At 40.7% G+C, this 13,784-nt stretch overlaps 1 long non-coding RNA gene across 1 annotated transcript in view; it reads right to left on the minus strand.

Moving 5' to 3' along the window:
* Positions 1–1,976: 1,976 nt before the first annotated feature.
* The window catches only part of LOC129478970 (uncharacterized), a 30,224-nt gene continuing 18,416 nt past the window's right edge, over positions 1,977–13,784 (minus strand). The window contains exons 2-3 of the long non-coding RNA XR_008656522.1: positions 11,343–11,557; positions 1,977–2,058 (exon numbers count right to left, since the gene is read on the minus strand). This is a non-coding gene — a long non-coding RNA (uncharacterized lncRNA). The remainder of the gene's footprint in view (positions 2,059–11,342; positions 11,558–13,784) is intronic.

Below are 13,784 nucleotides of genomic sequence, written 5' to 3' on the forward strand. Positions count from 1 at the left end.
GCCCATCTAAAAAAAAAAAAAAAAAAAAAGTTAAATAGTAAGCCAAATCAAGGGCCTGGGTGATTCACCAGTTGGATGATATATCCTACAAAAATGTGGCAGCCTGTTCCCACTCAGCTGTCTCTCTGTCAGAGGGTGAAACAAAAAAGGAACTAGAATATGGTAAAAAGCAAAAGTTAGAAAAGGTGTTGATCCTCTTGAAGCTCCTAGACCATAGGGAGGGCTTAACTTGTTTGAACTAAACCTTTGATTCACTGGTTGACTCATTCCATCATTCATGTTTATTGCTTGCTTTGTACCAGGCACCATATTAGGCATGAAGATAGGAGCATGTTAAGAATACTGTGCCTGGCCCAAAGTGGAAAATCATGTACTATTTATGGAAGAAAGGAAAGAATTCAAGAAAAGAGAATATGAGTGAGACTCAATCCCTGTCTTCAAAGAGCTCAAAGTCTAGTAACCACCTGAAAATGAAACAGACACTGCCTAATAGCAACTACAATTACTAGATGTCAGGTTTGATATGAGCTAGGAAGGAAAAAGGAAAAAAGGAATATCATGCAAGATTCCCCAGAGGAAGTGAAGGGACTTTCAAGTTGAAATCTGAGAGATATGTTGGAGTTGAACCTAAGTGGGAAGTCACAGGAACAAAGATGTTCTAGCCAAAACTATGCAAAGGTCCAAGGTGCTGGGACCTCATTAAGGATTCAGGTATTTCAGAGAGACTCCAATATTGATTTTGGGCTTCTCTGTGGGAATGCACATGACTGTATTATTGGGGTAGGAAAAGATGTGTCGAGAGATATGCCTGGAGAAACTATCAGAGGCTAGGATTTAAAGATTCTCTAAAGAGAGTCTAAAAAAGGGGATGTCTCAGAATAGCATAAAGCAATGGAAGGATTTTCAGCAGAAGTGAAATATCTTTATAGTTGTTGCTATGCATAGAATGGATTGGAGCAGCTGAGACTGAGGGCAGAGAGGCAAAATAAGAGGATACTGCCATAATCCAGGTGAGAAACACTGCCAACCTAAGAAAAGGTAATTTCAACTTCAAAAGATTCACGGTCCAAAATGGACAATTGTAGATTATTACAAATATTCTGAAGACATAAGCATAAGAATCAGATGCAAGAATTAATGAGGTGCAGCCCGTGATTGTGTACCCAACTTTCATTTTCTCCAATAGAATAACTACAACAATAAAAATTTCTTTTATTTACTTTACATAAATCTTATAAATGACAATGTGTTCCCACTTGTCTTAAAGCCAATGTCTACTTTACAGTAGATGTTCAGTAAGTAAAGGCTCTCACTGAATTCCTCCAGTAGTCCTTTAAGGTAAGCAGGAGAGCTATGATCAGCATCTCTTCAACAGATGGGAAAAATGAGACTCAGAGAAGTTAATGAGTGCCTGATGGTCCAAGAAAGCTCCAGGGCCAGAAATAAAACTAAATTTCATGTTTTTGTTTTTTCTTTTTTTGGAGAAGGAGTCTCACCCTGTCCCCTAGGCTGGAGCGCAGTGGCACGATGTCAGCTTATTGCAACCTCTGCTTCCCGGGTTGAAGCAATTCTCCTGCCTCAGCCTCCCAAGTAGCTGGGACTACAGGTGCCCACCATCACACCCAGCTAATTTTTGTATATTTAGTACAGACGGGATTTCACCATATTGGCCAGGCTGGTCTCAAACTCCTGACCTTGTGATCTACCCACCTTGGCCTCCCAAAGTGGTGGGATTACAGGCATGAGCCACCATGCCTGGCCAATTCCATGTATTCTTAACAGGTATTCTACCTTGATGCTAGAAATCCAGGGCATGATTTTTGGTGCCTACAGACAGAAGCCTGAGTTTGTATCTTAAAAACAGTTGTTCTTAAAACTTATTTTCCAAATAGTGTTTTAAAGGAGGATTTGAATGCAGGATCCACAAACACAGCTGGCAGGTAGGGTTAAGGTAAGCGAGTTTGAAATACCTTAAGGTGGCAGAAAAATCTAAGATGATCTCTCATCCAAAGCTCCGTATAGGCAGGTCGGACTGGTCTTATCCTGGGTCTTCGTGTGCTAAAGACAAATTTATATGTGTTTATTTCCACTGACAACAAGTAAGGATTCTGGTCATTGTCCCTGTCCTTGGTTCACTCCCCTACTGGCCCCCATAGATGCCAAGCTCCACACATGCCAGGAGTTGATCTTCACAATTGATATGTGCTGAGCCAGTGCTGGATGACAAAGATGTCTCAGGAATCTGGGCCACCAGCCTCTATATCCCGGGAGAACACCCCTCCAAACATTAGGAAAGACAGATGGTGAAATCCATCTTTCTACATCCTAAAAAGTCACATCCTGCCAAGATCTTTCCAGCTCTGGATCCAGGCCCCTTCCCTCAGTCTCCCTTCCTGGACCAGGTGGAGATGAAGTCAGTCTCCTGGCTCCTCCAACTCATCCCTGGAGACTCAGCTCAGCTCACAGCTCTCCCACACTAAGTGAGGTTGACGGCTGGTCACTAGCGAAAAGAGAAAGATGGGAGGTAAACCAGAAGGAGCAGAGAGCACCACCAGTTAGGCACTGCCTTTGCTGTTTGTAGGAGATGATATTACTGCTCACATATCCTGTGCCTCTATCCTGTGCTCCTCACATGGAGGATTATATACCTTCATCCTGTTCAATTCTGTTAGAGTCACAGGACTTGTTTTGGCCAAGGAAGCATAAGCAGAAGTGATGTGTGTCACTTCTAGGAAGATGCTTCTAAGAGCCAATGTGTGGTTGCCACATTCTCTGGTCCATCTGACAGAGTTCCAGATAGAAGCTGCTCGGTTAGCAGTGAAATGCTGGCTGTCAACTTGGCCTTCTTTTCAGCCTAAATTGATTTGATTAAAGGAGAATGTAAGAGTCCCTCATATCCGCAGGTCTAGAAAAGAGTTCTTTACGTGAAACTGGCAGCTGGAAGGAGTTTAAACATTCCTCCAGCTTTAGAATTCCTGTAAGATTGAAAAAACTATATCAAGTCAAAATATGTCATCATCAAATATTCAAGAGGAATAATTTCAATTGTGCAATTACTAAAAGAACACGGTTTCTCCGCCTTCTTAAGAAAATATCTAGTAGGAAGACTTGAAAACAGGTAAAGAGGAAGGAGTAAATGAGACTGAAATAGAAATAACGAGGTACAACAAGGGTCACATTAAAACCCACTTATCAGATGAGAGTATGAGTTGTCTGAGACCTAGCAGCCCATGCCCACAGCCTGCCCGCTATCCAATATAGGCAGAGCATAGAGATTCAGAGGCTATTAGAGTCAAAGCCCAGGCCTGAATGAGGGCACGATGGCAAGCAAGGGTGGTGCTAGACAAAGAAGAATACCAAAAACCCAACCTACAAGAAGCCAAAAATTTAAGGGACAGAGAAGGAATAGACAGAGTGGTTCAAGCAGAGGAACAGTGCAAATAGATGTCAAAGGAGACTTGCACTCCAGCCAGGACTAATTAACATTATCTATTTCAGTGAAGAGGTCTGGTAAAAGAAGAAACAGAAAGATGGCCACTGGGTTCAGTAATATGAACACTGGGTTGACCTCAGTGGGAACAGACTCAGGAAAGGAGGGTGGAGGCAGAAGGCTAATGAAAATGAATTGACAAGTGACTATGAGAGGAAGACAACCAGTAAGTATAGACTCTGCACAGATGAGCTTAACAGAGGCTGATACACAGTATGTGGTAAAAAAACATGGGAATAAAGAAGAAAGAAAGGGATAAAAGAAAAGCAGAGAAATGTATACTCCAGCGTAAGAAGAAAATGCCATGAGGGGCATGGCAGAAGGATGAAGAGGCTAAGGTTTCTATGGGACTTGTTTAGGTAAATTGATAGTTATGTATTATTCAAAGACATGTATCCATGAATTAAATTACAAGCCTGAAGAAAACAACAAAGAGAAAGGTCTCTTCTCCCTCTGGACAGATTATTTACATCTTTGGCACATTTTCTATTCAGTCTAAATATTTATGGAGACAGTTTTACTTGGAGTTGCACCATCTCCATCAGGGGATGTTAGCAACATGACAAAGAACCAGAGAAAGAGATGATGAATGTAGGGTGTATGACGGGGTGGGTGGGAGTGCTGGGGCCAGGAGAGTTTGCTGCATTTTCCAAAAGATGCGTTGATGGAATCTGGCCTTGTGGATAAGAATCCATTAATCGTAATCCATGGCAACATCTCAAGATGCATGATCAGAGTGATTCATTTGCTATTAGCTTTTTCTTTCTCTATGCATTGATGCCATAGTATTGCCAGCAGTGCTGACAAGGAGGGAAATTATTGACAAGCCCTACACACCTGTGACTTGCACAACATCTGCAATCTGGTCGTTGTCTATGTCTGTATCTCCATCTCCTCCTGCAGTAACACTCAATAACTCCCCTACATCCATACTGGCTTTTGCTCTTTTTCTTTCTTTGTTTCTTTGTTTGTTTGTTTCTTTCTTTCTTTCTTTCTTTTTTTTTTTTTTTTTTTTGAGGGAGTCTCGCTCTGTCTCCCAGGCTGGAGTGCAGTGGCGCTATTTCGGCTTACTGCAAACTCTGCCTCCCTGGTTCACACCATTCTGCCACAGCCTCCGGAGTAGCTGGGACTACAGGCGCCCGGCTTTTGCTCTTTTTCAAATACATCAGGCTGGTTCCTGACTGAAGACATTGGTGCTGGTTTTTACTCTGCCTGGGAAGCAGATATTTGCAAGTTTCTTCCCTGTCACTTGCTTTAGTTCTCTGATCAAAAGACTTCCCCTTGAAGAGGCCTTCCCTGGCCACCCTTGTAAAAATAAATCTTCAACCCAATATTAGTCTGTAGACCTTTGCCTTGTTATGGGCCTGTCACTGCTGCAAATTTGAATAATGTTTTGTTTAATTACACTTGTTGCATTTCTCCCATGAAGGTGAGGAATATTTTTGCTTTCTTAGTGCTGCATCCCTTAATATCTGGAAGAGTATCTGACACAGAAGAGGTGTGTGCTAAATATTTGTTGTAGGAATGAAATAATAAGTCAGTGTAATCAATTAATCCTCCAGGAAGACAGGAAGACTCCTCTAATTTCCCAGGTTGGGGTAGGTCTCTTCATATTCACTTCTATACCCCCCCAGCTATATATTACATATGATTGTGTAATAATGTATGAAAACAAGCTGTTCTCATATCTGACTCTCCAAATTGCTCCTAAGTTCCTGAAGCTCATGAACCAGGACTGATTTATCTTTGCATCTCCAATGTCTCCTGCAGCAGTATTGTTCACTGAAATGAAGGTGAAAGGCTTTATAGACCAAATGATGATAACAATCAATGAGAAAAGGAGCTGTGAGACAAAAAAGGACTCAAGACTTAGCAATGGCTTGCCTTGAAGAAGGAGAGATGGTTCTGCCATACATTATTTTTAACCAACTAGCAAAATATATTAACTATCCATGTGAAGTGACGGGCCTCGTCAGAGTAAGCATCCTGAACTGAGAGTCAGGCAGCATCTATTCTGGCCCTAGCCTTTGTGTGAGTCTGAGCAAGGCCCTTCCCTTCTCTGAGCCCATTCTCATCTGTACTATAAGAAGATTAGACCATGGGATGCCTAAAGGTCCTTCCAATCCTGTGTTTCAGGATTCTATATACCTAGGACAGTGAATGGTGCAATGGAGGAAGAAAAATGTGTACAGTGTGTAACCCTGCTCTCACAAAAGCCAACCATGCAGGATTTGGAGTCAGACACACATGGGTCTAAACCCAGAGTCTGGATCCTAACAAACTTTGTGAACTCAGGCAAATTTCTCAATCTACTTAAGCCTCCATAAAATGGAAATAGTAATTACTAACTACACATTCAATAAATAACAACTTGCTCTGCATTTCTTTCCCATACATCTCATGGCTGGCTGTTTTAGCCATGTTGACTCGAGAATGAGAAGTTTCTTTTATAAACACCATCCTAGCAGTTTGGATAGCTCAAGTGCTGTTGCACCTCCAGCTGACTCCAACACTAGAGTAGACAGCCTCCCTCACAAGGCTAAAGTTTTCCAGTCACTCTCTTTTGGGGCCTCTGAGCAGACTCTATTTGTGTTACCCAGGAAATTTCTTGAGCCATTTCTTTTGCTAGAATTCCACGGTAAACATTCTTACAGATGACTTACCGCCTGTCACAACATTCTACTGCTCTCTTTCCAGAAAGAATTCCTGCAGAATGAGGTCAGTCGCTTACTAACCATGACTTCCATTTCTTTCACCCCTTTTGGTCTTGCCATTAAGATGCTGAGTGACTGACTCTGGCTACCTTAATGGGTCACTTCCAACAGCTATGGGAGCAAAGTGTTCCAGCAGTTCATGACAGAGCCCAGAGGATCCACAGGATGAAGAACAGACTCCAAATACAATCAGAGGGCCAATGGGGAAATTCCAGGTTTGTAGATCCGGTAACCATGGAGGGGAACTAAGAAGTTCTTAGATATGTTTCTAAAAGATTTGGAAGTGTATAGAGTGCAAAGATGCTTGCCTTCTTATAAACATTCTTATTCATCAATGGCCCCATGATGCAGGAATGTTGTTTCTTTTTTCTATGCTTCCAAAATGCTGGAGGCCCTTAAAGGAATTGCGATAAGGACACTATAGAATATATAACTCCTACTGGAAAGGGCGGCAGCAGCTCCCTCTCCCCAGCTATGGGGGAGCACAAACCAGGGGCTTCAGGTAAACACCTCTCACTACTTCCCTCAAGAGGACAATGGATGTCTTCTTTGATCTCAGAGTGGGTGCACAGGAATATGCTCCTTCTCATAATCTCATATTGCTGAATTACGAATAAATTTGCTACATCGCTTTATCTTTCATGTCATATAGCTCATGCTTGACACATAATGGTTGCAGAAGTGATGGCTTTTAGTTTGAACTAAAGACTATTTGCCAACCCTAATTTAGGAAACCATTCCTACTCCCATCTCTAGTAGATAATAATTTCTCTATGGTTGCTTACTAAAATAACACTTCCAAAAACGCAACAGAGGAACTATATTGCAATCAATCTATCATCTACTCAGTTATTCAACAGACCTTTACAGAGCCTCTAGGAGAAGCAAAGGCTCTTACACTGTACTACTTGAATTTCAACCCCAGCCACTTTAAAAAGTCACCTAACCTCTCTGATTCTCAGCTTCCTTAATCATGAAATGGTAATAATAACAGAATCTATCTCCTAGGGCTGTTAGTAGGATTAAGAGTCATGTCAACTTTACTACATGTAATAAAGTGCCTGACATTGTCTGTGCTGTGATGTTCAGTGGGTTAGGTGTATTAAATGCATTTTTGACTTATGGTAGGTTTAACTTATGATGGGTTTATTGGGATGTAATCCCACCATAAGTCGAGGAGCAGCTGTACTCAGTTGTCTAGTATGATAGAACATGAGATCTATGTGATTTACTATTATGTTCTTTGTGCCCAGCACAATTACCAACACAGGGTAAATACTTAATAAGTATTTTTCAAATGATAGCATGAATGAACAAACAATAAATATAGAGTAAAATGCTTGAGAGGAACTCCCTTATTTAAGGTGGTATTTTCATTTCAGAGGGACAATTTTATTCACAAATATTGTGAGGACAAACTCTTTGTGGTTGATTTTGTCTGAAACAATCTATAGGGCTTTTTACATAAAGAATTTCCCTATGATTTTCAGTTATATGCACCCAGACTGGGGACACATGTTTGGTATTTTATAAATGGGTGGAAAAAAAAGAAAGAAAAATTCCAGAGAAGCATCACGCTGAGCCCAAGTGATAAGAGAAATGCCTAAAGAAGGAACAACATTGAAAGAAATTTTTTGAAAATATTCAAAGTATATAAATCATTCTGAAACCATGGTGTCCTGGTAAGAAACACAGAATAGAAAAAAAAAATTATTTTCTTCTGTGCTAATATTTCATCATAACTGGCAGCTCAAAACCCTTGAGAGTCTGGAGTTTGAAGATCTTTGAGATGGGAGCTGGAAGGACTGATCTCAGAGCATTACCTGGGAGCCAGTTCTCAGGAAAACCACAGCACATTGTGTGGCTTTGTGGAACCCTTGTGGAGACCTCTCATTACAGTAGAGTTTCAAGGAGGAGACAGGGCTCACTCAGGGGGCTGACTGACAAAAGAAACAGTTAAAGGATAAAGTCATACTAGGCATGGCGCCAAAACCCAAGTAGTCCTTGGGGTCACTGTCTGTCAACCAGGCTGTCAGGAGCCTGCCACTCAGTCATTCCTGCAGCACCCTTCATGCCTATGACTTTACTTAGGCAACTGAGACCCCAGTCTCTGCCTAACACTATGTGACATGATGGGTAGCAAGAGATGTAAATCTCAATGCTGGTTCCATCACTACGCGTGGCTTACCTAAGATGAACTTCAAAATTCTTGTCTGGGAATTTAAAAAGAAAGAAGGAAAAAAAAGGAGAAAGGAAGGAAAAAAGGAGAAAAGAAAAACGAGGAGAGAGGGAGGGAGAAACAAAGAAAAAGAAAGAAAAGAAAAAAGGGAAGTGAAGGGAAAGGGGGAAGGGGAAGAGGAATGGGAAGGGAAGGGAAGGGAAGGGAGGGGAGGGGAGGGGAGGGAAGGGAAGGGAAGGGAAGGGAAGGGGAGGGAAGGGAAGGGGGAGGGGAAGGGAGAAGGGGAGGAAAAGGAGAAGGGGAGGGGAGGGGAGAAGGGAGGGGAAAAGGGAAGGGAAAGGAGAAGGGGAGGGGAGCGGAGGGGAGAAGGGAAGGGGAGAAGGGAAGGGGAGGGGAGGAGAGGACATGAGAGGAGAGAAGAGAAGAGAAGAGAAGAGAAGAGAAGAGAAGAGAAGAGAAGAGAAGAGAAGGTGGAAGGGAAGGGAAGGGGGAAGGGAAGAGAAGAGAGGGGAAGGGTAGAAAAGGGAAGGGAAGGGAAGAGAAGAGAGGGGAAGGGTAGAAAAGGGAAGGGAAGGGGAGGGAAGGGGAGGGGAGGGAAAGGGAAGGAAGGAGAGGGAAAGGGAGGGGAGGGAAGGGAAAGGGAGGGAAAGGGAAGGAAGGAGAGGGAAAGGGAGGGGAGGGGAGGGTGAGAAGGAGAAAGAAGGAAGAGAAGAGAAGAGGAAAGAAGAGAAGAGAAGAGAAGAGAAGAGAAGAGAAGAGAAGAGAAGAGAAGAGAAAAGAAGAGAAGAGAAGGGGCACAGGAAGGGAAGAGGGAAGGGAAGCACAAAGGGAATGAAAGGGGAGGAAGGAGGAAGGTAAGGCGAGAGAAGGGAGAAGGGAAGGGCAAGACAATAAAAGAGAAAAGAAATTATTATAATGACTAAGTGGAATCATAAATTTAAAGCATGGTTCCTAGCACGCAGCATAACTTTGTTAAATGTTAGTGCCCTTGCCTACATTCACTCATTGTCAGCATAAGGGTCTTTTAGAAGCCCCTTGTTACTTAGCTCAAAATCGGTGCACATGCATACAAATTCACCCTACTGCTTGTCCCCAGATGAATAAGATTTAATTAACACAACATTTTGGTACTTGCTCACTTTGGTGGGAGTATGGAGGAGTTTCTCTTCCTGTTGAACACACCATGCTCACCCGGAAATGTCCTTGATGACCACTTCCCTCACTGATTGCAAAATATTTTAATACTTTTGAGCTTAAGCTTAGATAAACTGGAATCCCAGTGTTCTAAAAGATAGGTTTGGGATCAGTCAGGTCTAAATGAAATCTCAGTTTTACCAATTACCAGTTGTGTGATTCTGGAAGCGTTACTTAATCTCTGAGACCCAATTTCCTTAGCTATAAATAAAGATAATACATATACCCCACAGAGTTAAAATATTAAATGTCATCATGACATTAAATTGTCCAACACAGGTGCTCATTAAATTCATTCATCCGTTCAATAAATAGGTATCAAGCACCTCCAATGTATAAGGAGGTATTCTAGAAACTGATAATACAGTTGTAAACTAAATAATATTTCTGCCTTCATGAAGACATTTCTTTCAGTTAAAAAAATGCTATGAAGCAAAAGAATGCAGAATAATAGGATGGACAGCAATAGTAATGGTGGTGCTAGAAATAAACACTAGATCCTTTTTCCCTGTGCTCACACAGTTTTCCTCTTTTTGAATCTCAAACTCTCCTGCCCACTGACCACAGGTCTCCAGGGAGGATGAATAAAGGGTTAGATTCTGTTGAATTGAGTCATCTGACATCATTTAAATGAAGTTGTGGACACCAATAGAAGAGTACATGGTCATCAACAGGATGGATAGAGTTGGGTGTCACTTTGGAGACCCTTGGAGATGCACAGCTATGCTCGGTCTCCAGGCTTGTCATAGTTGAAACTACAGAGGCGATTCTTGGAGAAGGACATTTCCCCCCAAAGAGGCAGTCCACAATAATGCCATCTTTGTTGCAGCAGAACATCGGCAACCTTGTTCTGAGCTGGATCCAAGTTGAGGGGAAAGAGGGGAACAGCCAGCTGTGAAAAGATCAATTTGTTTCCAATCCATTCTTTCTTATGGTTACAGAGGCTGGCTCCCCACACTGGCTGGGTCTGTCAGGGACAGATGCCAAGTAGGGCACAGACTGAAGAAACACCCCCTGTTCCCACTGAAGCAGAAGCATTCAGCCCCTGCTCTGAGTAAGTCTCAGAGTCTGTGGCATTAGCCATCCCCTAGTTAGGTTGCTGTGGGGAGACACAAGTTGGGGCAGATGAGAGGGATGCCTCAAGTCTAATTCAAAACTACAATTATTCAAACCTTCCATTTATTTATGTTTGTAAATACCCAGTGTTGGCAGGTTGTGGGAAAGCAGGGGTTCCCATATACCATAGCTGAGAGTGTAAATTGGTATAACCTCTTAAGAAAACCATTTGGCAGAATCTATGGAAATTGAAAGTGCATAGACCCTATGTTACAGACAGTCTACTTCTAGGAATTTATCCTTCAGATAAATTCTCAGAAGTGCACCCAGATGAATGCACCAGGAGGATGTTTATTACAGTATTGTTTGTCACAGAAAAAGTCCAGAATCAACTGAACATTATGTTGTAGAGTAAAAGAATGAGCCACACATAGAAAGAGGTCTGAGAGTAAAAGGAGGAAGGAATATTCAGTTTGGTATGCACGGTAAAATCTATTTATTATACATAAAGTTAACCCCTCCATCAACAGGTATGTTTTACATCCTGTTGGGTCTCTGCTAATACCTCTGTCTGTTCCTACCCCAATCCCAAGATTCAATAATACAAGGCAAGAAGACTCCTGTAGGGCCCTGTGGATGTGCAAGATGCTAAGAATGAGTGGATATTATAGATAGATGTAAAAGTAGGAACTTTGCCAGCCTCTATTACCTTTCCTCAGTAGATCTGTCTTCCTGGGCCAGGGTGAGGTAGAAACAATAGCCAGATGAGTAATCAGTGGCTTGTGTGGCTTGGCATTTTTCCTGAGCTCCATTTGGAGAGGGAACTAAGACCATACTCAGTATTTTCAGGTTTTCAGTCTCTTCATAATTGACAGCCCATTTCCTCCTCTTATCAAATTGCACAGAGATCAAATGTGAAGGAGCCTGAAAGAAAGGACAGGTTATATTGCTCAATTAAGAACTTGCTCCCTTCCAGCTCTAAAACATCCCCCAATTTTCCAGTTGCAAATGTTACCAAATTTACAATGACCACCAAATGTTGAATAAAACATATGTAATTCTACCCATCCTGGCAATAATTCACTGTGGAGTTTTGGTCAAGATTCCTGCTCTCGCTCGGCCTCAGTTTTCCCTGTGGTTCATGTGATAAGGACTATGTACCTAGGGTGGCAAGAGCAGATCACCTGTGCCCCTCTCTCCCTGCTTCCTCTGACAGGCATAGCTAACCAATCACAACATGCTTTCCTACAGATCTCAGATGATTCCTCTGACTCCTTCTTGACACAGAATTGTAAGCAATCACAAATATTTAATCCAAGTTGACGTAAAAGTCAACATTTAATTGTCCTCTCCATACTAGATGATATCTGAAGTTCATTCCAGATTTAACATTCTGTTTCCATAATTCAAGGATTCATTTGAATGCCAGCTCGTTCATGAAGTCAACCTAGATTGCTGAAGAGCAAGATAGTTTTTCCTGTTTCTGACTTATGGAGACAGAGCTATATAAGTTGATATGAACTTGACTTCTGGTTTCTTTGCATTGTTATCTCATTGTCACCTGTATAACAATGCTGCCTCCATGGGGAAATTTAATTTAAGTATAGAAAGTATGTCCCATATAATAATTTTCAGACTGTGATGCATAGTACCCCCAGAGTTACTCAAAGATTTTCCATGGGCTCTAGTTGGCAGAGATAAGGAAATTTTCAGATTCTCAGCTTTCATTTGCACTCTTTCTCAGGAATCTGAAGACAGTCCCTTTTTCGTAAATTCTTTTCTCTCACTTTACAAAGGGAATTCATGCCTCTCACTCATCTCAAGTTGCCTTGGGGTATAAAAATTTCTGGGGGACCAAACAAAGGTACAATTCAAAATTCTTTTGAGAAAAAGTGTTGAGAAAGTGAATGACTAATGACCTTGCAGCAAATCATTCTGCAAGTCAGATGACTTTCAATGCTTTGGTTACAACAAAACTGAAGGGGAACCTAATTAAAATGTCAGCTGAGAAAGTATTAAAAATCCTATTTGATGATTGATCTTTATGTGATTTTTGGCATACAACCTGGTACGAAGTTATAACACTGCTATAACAAAAGTTTTTCTTTTCCCATCTACTTATTTTTGTGAATAGGTTTCTCAGTGCTTACAACCAAAAAATAAAAAGTAAATATAATTTATGAAATACCATCTCATGTTAGCAATAATGAATATTCAGCAGACATATGGCCTAATTTTTTAAAAAATTCACCTCATTCAGAGAAGCATTTCTAATAAAACCTTATGTTTCACATCACATTTAGCAAAATTTTAATAAGTGTATGGTAGATTGATCAGTTTATATGTCTAATAATTGTTATGATAATTTAATCCAGAAGAAATTGGGTTTTGTTAGCATCTTATATTTACAGAACATTAAAGAAATTTTAATGTGAATTTATATACATGTTTTGTTTCAGAACAATATAATAATATGATCAGTGAAAGAATTTCCAGTATAAAAACATATACTACATTAGGAAACATTTCTATAGAGCAAATGAAATAGAAATAAAGATTTAAGGAAAACAAAAGAACTATGTAAGTTTTCAACTGTTAGGGAAGATTCTATTTGTATATTTTTAAATGGATGAATGGTGGTATCAAATTAAAGTGGAATTTCAATCCATTAAATCCATTTATAATAGACAGTTTTATTTTAAATGACTATATTTTCAATATACTTTACATTATATCCCTCACAACTATTTAAACTTATAATAAAAGCACTTGTCAACTTAAAAAGGTTCATATTTTTCCAAGAATATTTTAGAGAGCATTAAAGAGAACTACTAAGGACTGTATTTTATCAGAGTGAATTCTCTTCCATAATTATAATAGGGGAATCAAATTGTAGTTGTTTAAGAAAATCCAATGTACTGATGGACAAATCTGTATAAAGGAGGTGAGAATGACACATTTTCTAAGTATAAATGTTACACGTCAAGTTTGGGCTGCAGTTGGACTAAGTCTACACTTCTTTATTTATCCTCAGCCAGCCAATCTAGGTCTTATAGCTCTACCCTTTGACCTGTGCTACCCTGTGTAACTGGTTCTCCAACTTGGATTAGAATATTGAAAGATTTTCAAACTGCAGGTCTTTGTTGATAGA

The sequence above is a fragment of the Symphalangus syndactylus genome, chromosome 3 (genome assembly GCF_028878055.3).
Source record: "Symphalangus syndactylus isolate Jambi chromosome 3, NHGRI_mSymSyn1-v2.1_pri, whole genome shotgun sequence".
Taxonomy (NCBI): Eukaryota; Metazoa; Chordata; class Mammalia; order Primates; family Hylobatidae; genus Symphalangus; species Symphalangus syndactylus.